Source organism: Orycteropus afer, unplaced genomic scaffold (assembly GCF_000298275.1).
Source record: "Orycteropus afer afer isolate SDZICR_OR568_19922 unplaced genomic scaffold, OryAfe1.0 scaffold00492, whole genome shotgun sequence".
Classification (NCBI taxonomy): Eukaryota; Metazoa; Chordata; class Mammalia; order Tubulidentata; family Orycteropodidae; genus Orycteropus; species Orycteropus afer.
In genome coordinates, this window is record NW_006922079.1 from 239,022 (window position 1) to 251,419 (window position 12,398).

A 12,398-nucleotide genomic window follows, 5' to 3' on the forward strand; every position below is an offset into this window, starting at 1 on the left:
CCTCGGAAGGAAGGTTGGGCAATCCTACTTCCGTAGTGATACTGCCTCGGAAACCCAAGGAGGGGTCGCTATGAGTTGGGGCGGACTCGACGGCAAATAACAACAACAACAACAACATACACATAGTAGAGAGATTGCTGGATATATGGTATTTCTATTTCCAGCTTTAAAGGAAGAACCGTACTGTCTTCCACTGTGATTGCACCAGTTTACAGTCTCTCTACACCCTCAGCAGCATTTCTTGTTTTCTGTTTTTTTGAACTTTGCTGTTAGTGCTGGGGTGAGATCATATCTCATTGCTGTGATTTACATCTCTCTAATGGCTGATGATTGCAAGCATTTCTTCATGTGTTTGTTGGCAGCCTGGATGTCTTCTTTGGTGTGGTGTCTTCACATGTTCTCTGTCCATTTGTTAATTGAATTGTTTTTTTTCTTGTTGAGATGTTGAAGTTTTCCACAAATTTTAGAGAAGAGTCTAATACAATAATGTATCCAATACATCATTGCCAAAATTTTATTCCCAATCTGTGGGTTGTCTTTTTATTCTTTTGGTGAAGTCTTTTGATGTGCAGAAATGTTTAATTTTTAGAAGACTTCAGTTGTCTAGTTTGTCTTCTGCTGTTTGTGTATTTTTATGTGTGATAGTATATCTATGCCATATGTTACAGCCTCTAAGTTTGGCCCTATTTTTCTTGAATGATCTTTATAATTTTAGGTTTTGCATTTAGATTTTTGATCCATCTTGAGTTAGTTTTTGTGTACAGTAAGAAATACAGATTCTGTTTCATTTTTCTGCAAACGGATATGCAGTTTTACCAGCACCATTTGTTAAGAGACTATGTCTATCCCATTTAATGAGTTTGGGCCCTATGTCAAAGATCAGCTGTCTATAAGTGGATGGATTTACTTCTGGGTTCTCAATTCTATTCCATTGGTTTGTATGTCTGTGATTGTATCAAGGTCAGTTTTATGGTTTTTGTTTTTGTTTTTGTTTTTTTTTTTTTGACTACTCTGGCTGTATACTAGGTTTTGAGATTGGGGTGTGTTCTTTTTCTTAAATAGTGCTTTCCTTATTAGGAGTCCCTTTCCCTTACATATAAAGTTTGTGATTAGTTTTTCCATTTTCTTAAAGAATGATGATAGAATTTGGATTTGGAATGATTTTTATCTATAAATCTCTTTGACTAGTATTGACGCTTATACAGTGTTAAGTTTTCCTATCCATAAGCAGGGCATATTTTCCCATTTATATAGATCTTTCTTTGTTTCTTGTAGTAAGTTTTTTTTTTTTTTTCTTTCAGTTTTCTTTCTATAGGTCATTTGTATCTCTGGTTAGCTTTATTCCCAAGTATTTCATCTTTTGGGTTGTTATTGTAAATGGTATTGTCTTCCTGGTTTCCTTTTCAAAGTTCTCTTTTTTATTGTGAAGGAATCCAGCTGATTTTTGTATGTTGGTCTTGTACCCCACCACTTTGTGGAATCCTTCTATTAGTTCCAGTAGTTTTGTTCTTGGGTCTCTAGGATTTTCTATGTATGGGATCACATTATCTGCAAATAGATATTGTTTTATTTCTTCTTTGCCAATTTGAATGTCTTTTATTTCTCTCACTTGTCTTATTGCTCTGGCTAGAACTTCTAATACATTGTTGACTAAGAGTGGAGATAAAGGGCATCTTTGTCTGGTTCCTCTTTGCAAGGGGAATGTTTTCAGTCTTCTCTATTGAGAATAATGTTGGATGTTGCTTTTGTGGGAAGTCTGGTGGTGTAGTGCCTAAGGCATTTGACTGCTCACCAGAAGGGTAGTGGATCAAACCCACCAGCCACTCTTGGGAAGGAAGATTGGAAAATCAACTTCTGTAGAGATACTGTCTTGGAAACCCAAGGAAGGGTCGCTATGAGTCAGACTTGACTTGATGGCAGTGAGTTTTGGTGTTGTTGTTGGTGGTTTTGTGTATATGCCCTTAATTATGTTAAGGAATTCCCTTTCTGTTTCTATCTTACTGAGCATTTTTACAAGATGGGGAGTTCAGTTTTGTCAAATGGCTCTTCTGCATCAATCGATATGTTCATGTGTTCTTTTCCTTTGCTTTATGTGGTGGATTATGTTGATGTTTTTCTAATGTTGAACTATCCTTGTATACCTGGTATGAATCCCACTTGGTCATGATATATCTTTATCTTACTTTTTGATATGTTGTTAGATTCTATTTGCTATTTTTCAGCATTTTTGTGTCTATGTCCATTAGGGCTATTGGTCTATAATTTTCTTTTTTAATAGTGTCCTTGCCTGGTTTTGGTATCAAGGTTACACTTGCTTCATAAAATAAGCTCAGGAGCATTCCATCATTGTCTGTGTTCTGGAATAGTTTTAATAGATTTGGTGTCAGATCTTCTCTGAATGATTGGTAGAATTTACCAGGAAAGCCATGTAGGCTAGGACTTTTGGTGTTATTGGGAGTTTTTTCTCATGATCTGTTCAATTTCTTCTTTTGTCATAAATCAAAGAAACCAAACTCACTGATGTGAAGTCGGACTCGACTCATAGCAGCCCCTCCTTGGGTTTCTGAGGCAGTGTCACTATGGAAGTAGATTGCCCACTGTTCCTTCTGAGGAGTGGCTGGTGGGTTTGAACTGCCAGCCTTCTGGTTAGCAGTCAAATGCCTTAGGCAATATGCCACTAGAGCTTCTTCAAAATTTCTACCTCAGATTGTGTTAGTTGGGTAGGCAATGTGTTTCTTGCAATTTGTCCATTTCTTCTAGATTTTCAAATTTGTTAGAGTACAATATTCTGTTCTTATCCTTTTAATTTCAGTTAGTTCTGATGTGACATCATCTATTTCATTTCTTATTATTTGCATCTCCTCTTTTCTTTTCTTTGTTAAATTTGTCAGTGGTTTGCCAATTTTATTAATCTGTTCCAATAGCTAACTTCTAGTGTTGTTGATTATTCATTTTATTTTTCTGTTTCATTCATTTCTGCTCAAATCTTTATTTCTTTTCTTCTGGTAGGCCTTTTTTGTTTTGGTTTTTGCTTTTCTTTTTCTAGTTTTTGAAGACATTGAGTTAAGGTGCTGATTTGGGTTCTTTCTTCAGTGTTGATGTGTGAAATTATTGCTATAAATTGTCCTCAGAGACTGCTTTTACTATGTTCCAAAGATTTTGGTATGTTGTGTTTTCATTCTCATTTGATTCAGGGAATTTTTTGTTTTACTTATTTTTTTTTAATTTCCTCTATTACCCAGTAGTTTTTAAGCAGGCTGTTATTAAGTTTCCATGTATTTGATATTTTCCCTTGATTGTCCTGTTGTTGATTTGTTATGGTGTTGTGATATGAGAAGATGTTTTGTATATTTTTATGTTAAATTTATCAAGGCTTGTTTTCTGGCCTAAAATGTGATCTATTCTTGAGAATATTCCTTGTGTCTTGGAAAAGAATATATATTGTGCTGTTGTTGGGTGGAGTGTTCTGTATGCATCTATAAGGTCAAAATAGTTGATTGTTTTGTTTAGATCTTCTGTATCTGTGTTGAGTTTCTCTCTAGTTTTTCTCTCCTTCATCAAAAGTGGTATATAAATTCTCATAGTATTATTGTAGAATTGCCTGCTTCTCTCTTCAATTCTGTATAAGTTTGACTTATGTATGTAGGAGCTCTTTCATTGTGTATGTGTAGATATTTATTATAGCTATGGCCTCTTGTTGAATTGACCCTTTAATCATTATATAATATGCTTCCTTATCTGTTCTGCTGAGTTTTGCCTTAAAGTCTATTTAATCAGAAATTAACATATTTACTCCTGCTCTTTTTTGGTTGTCCTTTACTTGTTATGTTTTTTCAACGTTTGATTTTTAGCTTATTTTTGTCTTTGTGTCTAAGGTGTGTCTCTTGTAGACAGATATTGTTGGCTCATATTTTTTTTTTTAAATTCATTCTGTTGCTTTCTATCTCTTGACTGGTGCATTTAATCCATTTACATTCAGTGTAATTATCTAAATTACAGTGTAATTGTCTAAATTCAGTGTAATTATCTATGTTAAAACAAGCCCATGACAGCAAAATATCCATTTGATTATATCCCACCTGAATTTAGAGACCATCTGAAGAATAGATCTGATGCAATGATCAGTGACTGAAGAACAGATGAGTTGTGGCATGACATCAAACTTATCATACATGCAGAAAGCAAAAGGTCATTTAAAACACAGGAAAGGAAGAAAAGACCAAAATGAATGTCAGAAGAGACTCTGAAACTTGCTCTTGAATGGAGAGTAGGTAAAGTGAATGGAAGAAATGATGACGAAAATGGCTGAAAAGAGGATTTCAAAAGGCAGCTCAGAAGGCAAAGTATTATAATGAAATGTGCAAAGACCCAAAGTTAGAAAATCAAAAGTGAAGAACATGCTCAGTATTTCTCATATTGAAAGAACTGAAGAAAAAATTCAAGCCATGAGTTGCGCTATTGAAGGATTCTATGGGCAAAATATTGAATGATGCAGGAAGCATCAAATGAAGATGGAAGAAATACACAGATCCATTGTACCAAAAAGAATTGGTTAACATTCTACCATTTCAGGAGATAGCATATGATTAAGGACTGATGGTATTAAAGGAAGAAATCTAAGTGGCACAGAAGGAATTGGTGAAAAGCGAGGCTCCAGGAATTGAAGAAATGCCATTCAGATGTTTCAATAAATGGCTACAGTGCTGGAGGCAATCCCTCATTTTGCCAACAAATTTGGAGATCCATATTTGTGCCCATTCCAAAGAAAGGTGATCCAACAGAATGTAGAAATGACTGACCAATATCATTAATATCACATGCAAGCAAAATTTCCTGAAAATAATTAAAAAATGGTTGTAGCAGTGTATTGACAGGAGACTGCCCCAAATTCAAACTGGATTCAGACAAGGATATGGAATGAGGTATATTATTGGTGATGTAGGATGGGTCTTGGCTGAGAGTAAAGAATGCAGGAAATATGTTTGTCTGTGTTTTATTGACTATGCAAAGGCATTTGACTGTGTGGATCATAACAAATTATAGAACACACTACAAAGAATGGGAACTCCAGGACACCTAATTGTGTTCATGAGGAACCTGTACATACACCAAGAGGCAGTTGTTTGAATGTAATAAAGGAATACAGCATAGTTTAAAATCAGGAAAGGCATAAATCAGGGTTGTATCCTTACACCAAACTTATTTAATCTGTATGTTGGACAAATAATCTGAGAAACTGGACTATATGAAGGACAATGAGGCGTCAGAATTAGAGGAAGACTCATCAACAACCTGCAATATGCAGATGACATAATATTGCTTGCTGAATGTGAAGAGGACTTGAAGCACTTACTGATGAAAATCAAAGCCTTCAATATGGCTTGCACCTCAACATAAAGAAAACAAGAATCCTCACAACTGGACCAATAAGCAACATCATGATACATGGAGAAAAGAGTGATGTTGTCAAGGATTTAATTTTACTTGGATCCACAACAATCAATGCCCATGGAAGCAGCAGTAAGAAATCAAGTGATGGGTTGCATTGGAAAAATTTGCTGGAAAAGACCTCTTTAAAGTTCTTAAGAGCAAAGATGTCATTTTGAAGCCTAAGGTGCGCCTTACCTAAGCCACGGTATTGTCAATAGCCTCAAATGCATGTGAGAGCTGAACAATGAATAAAGAAGACAGAAGAATTGATGCATTTGATTTGTATTGGTGAAGAATATTGACTCTACCTTGGACTTGGAGGAATCTTTCAATCTTTCTTGGTGGAAATACAGCCAAAATGTTCCTAGGAGCGAGAATGGCCAGACTTTGTCTCTTGAACTTTGGTCATGTTTTCAAAAGGGACCAATTGCTGGAGAAGGATATCATGCTTGGTAAAGTAGAAAGTCACTGAAAAAGGGGAAGGCCCTCAATGAACTGGATTAATACAGTGGCTATGACATAAGCTCAAGCATAGCAAAGTTTATGAGGATGGAGAAGGAATGCACACTGTTTTGTTCTGTTGTACATAGGATCTTTGAGTTGGAACTTACTTGATGGCACCTAACACTGAAAACATGAATGTACTACTGACATTTTGCTTTGTTTGTTTGTTTGTTTTGTGGTGCTGATGGTTTCTTTGTTCCATTTATTTCTCAGTTCTGAGTTGGTTTTTTTTTTCTTTTAGATTCCTTATTTCTTTCATTGCTGTTGCTTTAGCAGTTATGAATGTTTATGATTTTTTCCTTTGTATTTTGGTGACAAGGTGTGTTAATTTCCTTTGAAGTTACCCTGTACTTTATATTCCCAAGTTTAAAACATTCTGTTCTAATCTTCATATCACATTGACATCCTCTCCATTTGGAAGTTCTATGACTATAGAATTTATTCCCTCTTTTGGTTTGTATTTGTCATCATTTGCAAATTGATGTCTCTGATTCCTTGGTTCCAATCTTCTAAGTTCATTTTATTTTTCATATTTCTGTATCTGGGTTGATTTATAGGTGTTGTTTTCATATGACTTAACCCTAGGTTATTGTCTGCTGTAATTTGTTTTCTGAAGGATGCCCTTTAGTGTCCTTTTTTGGGTTTGTTTGTTGTTGTTGTTAGGTTCCATTTAGTCATCTCTAACTCACAGTGGTCTTATGTACAACAGAATGAAACACTGTCTGGTCCTGTGCCAGCCTCACAATCCTTGCTATACTTAAGTCCATTGTTGCAGCCATGGTGTCAATCCATTTTGTTTAGGGCATTCCCCTTTTATGTCAACCCTCCACTTTACCAAGTATGATATCCTTCTTCATAGAATGATTCCTTCTGAAAACATGACCAAAGTAGGCGAGACGAAGTTTGGCCATTCTCGTTTCCAAGGAGCATTCCAGCTACACTTCTTCCAGGATAGATTTGTTAGTTTTTTTAGTAGTCCATGGTACTCTCAGCATTCTTCAACACCAAAACTCAAAAGCATTGACTCTTAGGTCTTCCTTATTCATTTTCCAGCTCTCACATACATATGAGGCAATTGAAAGTACCATAGCTTTGGTTAGGTGCAAATTAGTCTTCAAGGAGACATATTTGCTCTTCAGCACTTGAAAGAGGTCTTTTGCAGCAGAATTTCCCAATGCAGTATGTCGTCTGATGTCTTGACTACTGCTTTCATTGATGTTGATTGTAGAACCAAGTAATATAAAGTCCTTGACAACTTCAATCTTTTCTCCATTTATCATGATGCTGCTTATTTGTCCAGTTGTGAAGATTTTTTTTCTTTATTTGGAAGTGTAATCCATGCTGCAGACTGTAGTCTTTAATCTTCATCAGTAAGTGCTTCAAGTAATCCTCACTTTCAGCAAGCAAAATTATGTCATCTGCATGTCACAGGTTGTTAATGAGTCTTCCTACAATCGTGATGCCATGTTCTTCTTCATATAATCTGGCTCCTCAGATTATTTGCTCAGCATACAGATTGAGTAAGTATGGTGAAAGGATACAACCCTGATGCACTCCTTTCCTGATTTTAAACCATGCAGGAGCCCCTTGTTCTATTCAAACAACAGCCTCCTGGTCTATGTACAGGTTTCTCATGAGTACAATTAAGTGTTCTGGAATTCTCATTCTTCTCAATGTTATCCATAATTTGTTATGATCCGTAAAAACTAATGCTTTTGCATAATCAATAAAACACAAGTAAACATCTTTCTGGTATTCTTTGCTTTGAGCCAAGATCCATCTGACAGTAGCAATGATATTCTCATTCCATGTCATCTTTTGAATCCAGCTTCTTTTCTGGAATTTCTCTATCAATGTGTTGCTGCCACCATTTTTGAAGTATCTTCAGTAAGATTTCACTTGCATGAAATATTAATGTGTGATGATTTCCACCATCTGTGGGATCACCTTTCTTTGAAATGGGTACAAATATGGATCTCTTCCAGTCAGTTGGCCATGTAGTTGTCTTCCAAATCTCTTGGCATAGCTGAGTGAGTACCTCTAGTGCAGCATCTGTTTGTTGAAACATCTCAGTGGGTATTCCATCAATTCCTGGAGTCTTGTTCTTCACCAATTCCTTCAGTAGAACCTCGACTTTTTCCTTCAGTACCATTGGTTCTTGGTCATATGTCATCTCTTGAAATGGATGAACATTGACCAATTCTTTTTGGTACAGTGACTTTTTGTATTCCTTCCATCTTCTTTTGATGTTTCCTGCATCATTCAATATTTTGCCCATAGAATGTTTCAACATTGCAACTCAAGCCTTTGGGTTTGGCTGGTTTCCACAAATTCTCTTAATTTCTGTTTACCTGGTTATGTCCTAATTTTGCCATCCTAATTGAGGTATGTATTTTGATGGATATGTAATTTTTGGTTGGCAATTTTGTTTTTCAGTTTCTTTTATATATGTGTGTGTCATTCCATTGTCTTCTTGCCTGCATAGTTTCTGCTAAGAAATCAGAGTTTAATCTTATTGGTTCTCCTTTGTAGGTAACTTTTCACTTTTCCTGAGCTGCTTTCAGGATCGTTTCTTTATCTATGGTTTTATAAAATTTGATTATAATATCTCTTGGTCATGTTTTTTTGGGATTTATTTTTGGGGGGTTCCTTGAGGTTCTTGAGTACATATTTTCTCTTCTTTCATGATATTAGGGAAGTGTTCTTCCAACAAATATTTGACAATTTTCTCAGTACTTTTTTGTTTTCTCTCTTCTTGTTCTAGAATTCTAAGTACACACAAGTTATTTATCTTGTTGGTTTCTCATATAATTCTTAGACTTTCTTCACTTTTTGTTTCATTCTTTTATCTGACTGTTCCTATAACAGATTAGTATTAAGAGATTTGTTTTCAATTTCTCTGGTTCTGTTGTCCATTGATTCAATTATGCTCCTTTGCCCTTCTAAGGCCTTATCTGGGAGAGGCTTTAGTTCCAAGTTAAAAGAGTATGTTAGAGTGATAATCTTGGGGAGGTTCTTCTAGTTTGTATCAGTCCAGTAAGTCTGGTCTTTTTTATGAATTTGAATTTTGTTCATATTTTTCCTTCCATTCTAACTGGGACCTTCTATTGTGTCCCTGGTCAGAACAGTTGGTAGTGGTAGTCTAGCATTATCTAGTTCTGGTTTCAGGCTACAAAAGGCCATGGTTCATGTGTGCTATTAGCACTGTGGATTTCTTTCTTCTTTGAGTCTTTTGTTTCCTTCATTCTCTTTGTTCCAGATGTGAAGAGACCAATAGTTGTATCTAAGATGGCTGCTCACAAGCTTTTAAGACTCCAGCTACTACTCATCAAATTAGAATGTATAACATTGTCTTTATGAGCTATGTTATGCCAATTGACTGAGTTGTCCCATGAAACTATGGTCCCAATGCCTTTAACCCAGTAAACCAATCCTGCAAGCTGTTTAGATATGTCTAGGAGGTCTCTGTAACTGTGCTTCTATGTGCTTTATTATATGTATGAATATATATGTAGATTACCCAACATGAATATACTTCTTGTTGTTGTAATTAGGTGCTATTGAGTTCATTCCAATTCAAAGTGACCCAATGTACAACAGGATAAAATTCTGCCTGGTCCTGCACCATCCTCACAATCCTTGCTATCTTTGAACTCATGGTTGCAGCCACTGTGTCAATCAACTCATTGAGGTTTCCCCTTTTTCTCTGAACCTCTAATTTATCAGGCATGATATACTTCTCCATGGATTGGTCCCTTCAGACAACATGACCAAAGTATGAGAGACAAAACGTGACCATTCTTCCTTCTAAAGAACATTCTGGCTATACTTCCTCAAAGACAGATTTGTTTTTCTAGCAGTTCACTGTATATTCAATATTCTTCACCAACACTGCAATTCAAATGCATTGATTCTTCTGTAGTCTTCCTTACTCATTGTCCAGCTCTCACATGCATATGACACTATTGAAAATACCTTGGTTTGGGTCAGCTGCACCTTAGCCTTCAAAATGAAGTCTTTCTCTTTAACACTTTGAAGAAGTTTTTTTGCAGCAGATTTGCCACTTCAATACATTGTCTGATTTCTTGCCTTCTATTTCCATGGGCATGATTGTGGATCCAAAGGCTGTAATCTTTGATCTTCATCAATAAGTGCTTCAAGTCTTTTTCACTTTCAACAAGCAATGTTGTGTCATGTGCATATCACAAGTTGTTAATGAGTCTTACTTCAATCCTGATTCTGCCTCCTTGTTCATATAGTCCAGCATCTATAATATGCTAAGTATACAGATTGAATAAGTATGATGAAAAGACACAATTCTGACACACATCTTTCCTGACTTTAAACCATGTAGTATTCACTTGTTCTGTTTGAATGACTGCCTCTTGGTCTATGTACAGGTTCCTCATGAGCACAATTAAGTATTCTGGAAGGTCCATTCTTCGCAATGTTATCCATAATTTTCTGTGATCCACACAGTCAAATGTCTTTTCATAGTCAATAAAACAGATAAACATCTTTCTGGTATTTTCTTTCAACCAAGACCCACCTGACATCAGCAATGATATCCCTTGTTCCACATCCTTCTCTGAATCTGGCTTGAGTTACTGGCAGCTCCCTGTCAATATACTGCTGCAACCATTTTTTTAAATTGTCTTCAGCAAAATTTTACTTGCATGTGATGTAAATATTATTCAATAATTTCAACATTCTGTTGGATCACTTTTCTTGGGAATGGGCACAAATATGGATCTCTTCCAGTTAGTTGCCCAGGTACATGCCTCCAACACTGCATCTGTTTGTTGAAATACCTCAATGGGTATTTCTCAATTCCTGGAGTCTTGCTTCAGTGCAGTTTGGAGTGCTTCTTTCAATATCATCAGTTCTTGATCATATGCTACTTCCTGAAATGGTTGCATGTTAACTAATTCTTTTTGGCACAGTGACTTTGTGTATTTCTTCCATCTTCATGTGATGCTTCTTGCATCATTCAATATTTTGGCCATAGAATCCCTTCAATATTGAGGCTTCAGGCTTGATTTTTTTCTTCAATTCTTTCAGCTCAAGAAATGCCAAAATATATTCTTCCCCTTTGATTTTCCAACTCCAGGTCTTTGTGCATTTACTTTGTCTTCTTGAGCTGCCATTTGAAATCTTCTTCTCAACCATTTTACTTCATCATTTCTTTCATTCACTTTAGCTACTCCCCATTCAAGAGCAGGTTCAGAGTCTCTTCTGATATGTATTTTGGTCTTTTCTTCATTTTCTGTGTTTTAAATTACCCTTTGCTTTCTTCATGTTTGATGTTCTTGATGTCATCCCACAACTCATCTGGTCTTTGGCCATGGCATATATTTTTACCTACAGATATAATTATGCATGTGCATGTACTTAAATATATTTTCCTATACTCAGATGGAATACATATCCACCTCTGTAACCACACACTTAATTTTGAGATTTTATTACTGTTGTTGCAAAATTGTACATGTTATAAAATTTACTGTTATTGTCCTTTATTCTTATAGAACTCTCAGTGTCTTCACTTACCTTGGTGAAGGTCTGCTTATCTCCCCCATATTGTGTATTTCCTTTCCCAACACCAGAAATAACAGATGTCTACTATCTAGCAAATGAGTCCCACCTCCATCCCTGTTGTTGTTATGTGTCATCGAGTTGGACCTGATCCATAGCGACCCCTCCTTGGGTTTCTGAGGCAGTATCTCTATGGAAGTAGATTGCCCATTCTTCCTTCCAAGGAGTGGCAGGTGGGTTTGAACCACCAGCCGTCTGGTTAGCAGTCAAGTGCCTTAGGCACTATGCTACGAGAGCTCCCACCCCCATCCCTGGTAACCTGCAAAGAATATTGCTTTCTGTGTGTATTCCTATTCTTGACTTTTTATAAAAATGAGACCATACAATATTTGGCCTTTTGTGATTGATTTGTTTCAGTCAGTATAATGTCCTCCAGATTCAACCATATTATAAGGTATTCCACAGACTCATTGTTATTCTTTATAGCTGCATAATATTCATTGTATGTATGTGTCTCATTTTATTTATCCATAGATCTGTTGATGGGCACTTAGATTGTTTCCATCTTTCTGCTATTTTGCATAATGCTGAAATGAAATGGATGTGCATATGTCTATTTTTTAAAATTTTTTTTTATTGTAATTTGGGTGAAAGTTTACAAAACAAATTCACTTTCCATATGTCTACTTTGGCACTGTTTTTATACCTTATGCTATGTACAAAGCAGTGGGATTGCTGAATCATAAGGTATTTCTATTTCTAGTTTTTTGAGGAAGCACACTTCATTTTCCACAGTGGTTGTACCATTTTAAAAATCCAGCAGCAATATATATGAATTCCAATGTCACCATAAACTCTCCAGCATGTTTTTTTCTTTCTTTCTTCTTCTTCTTTTTTTTTTTTTTTTCAATCAGTGCCATTTTAACAGG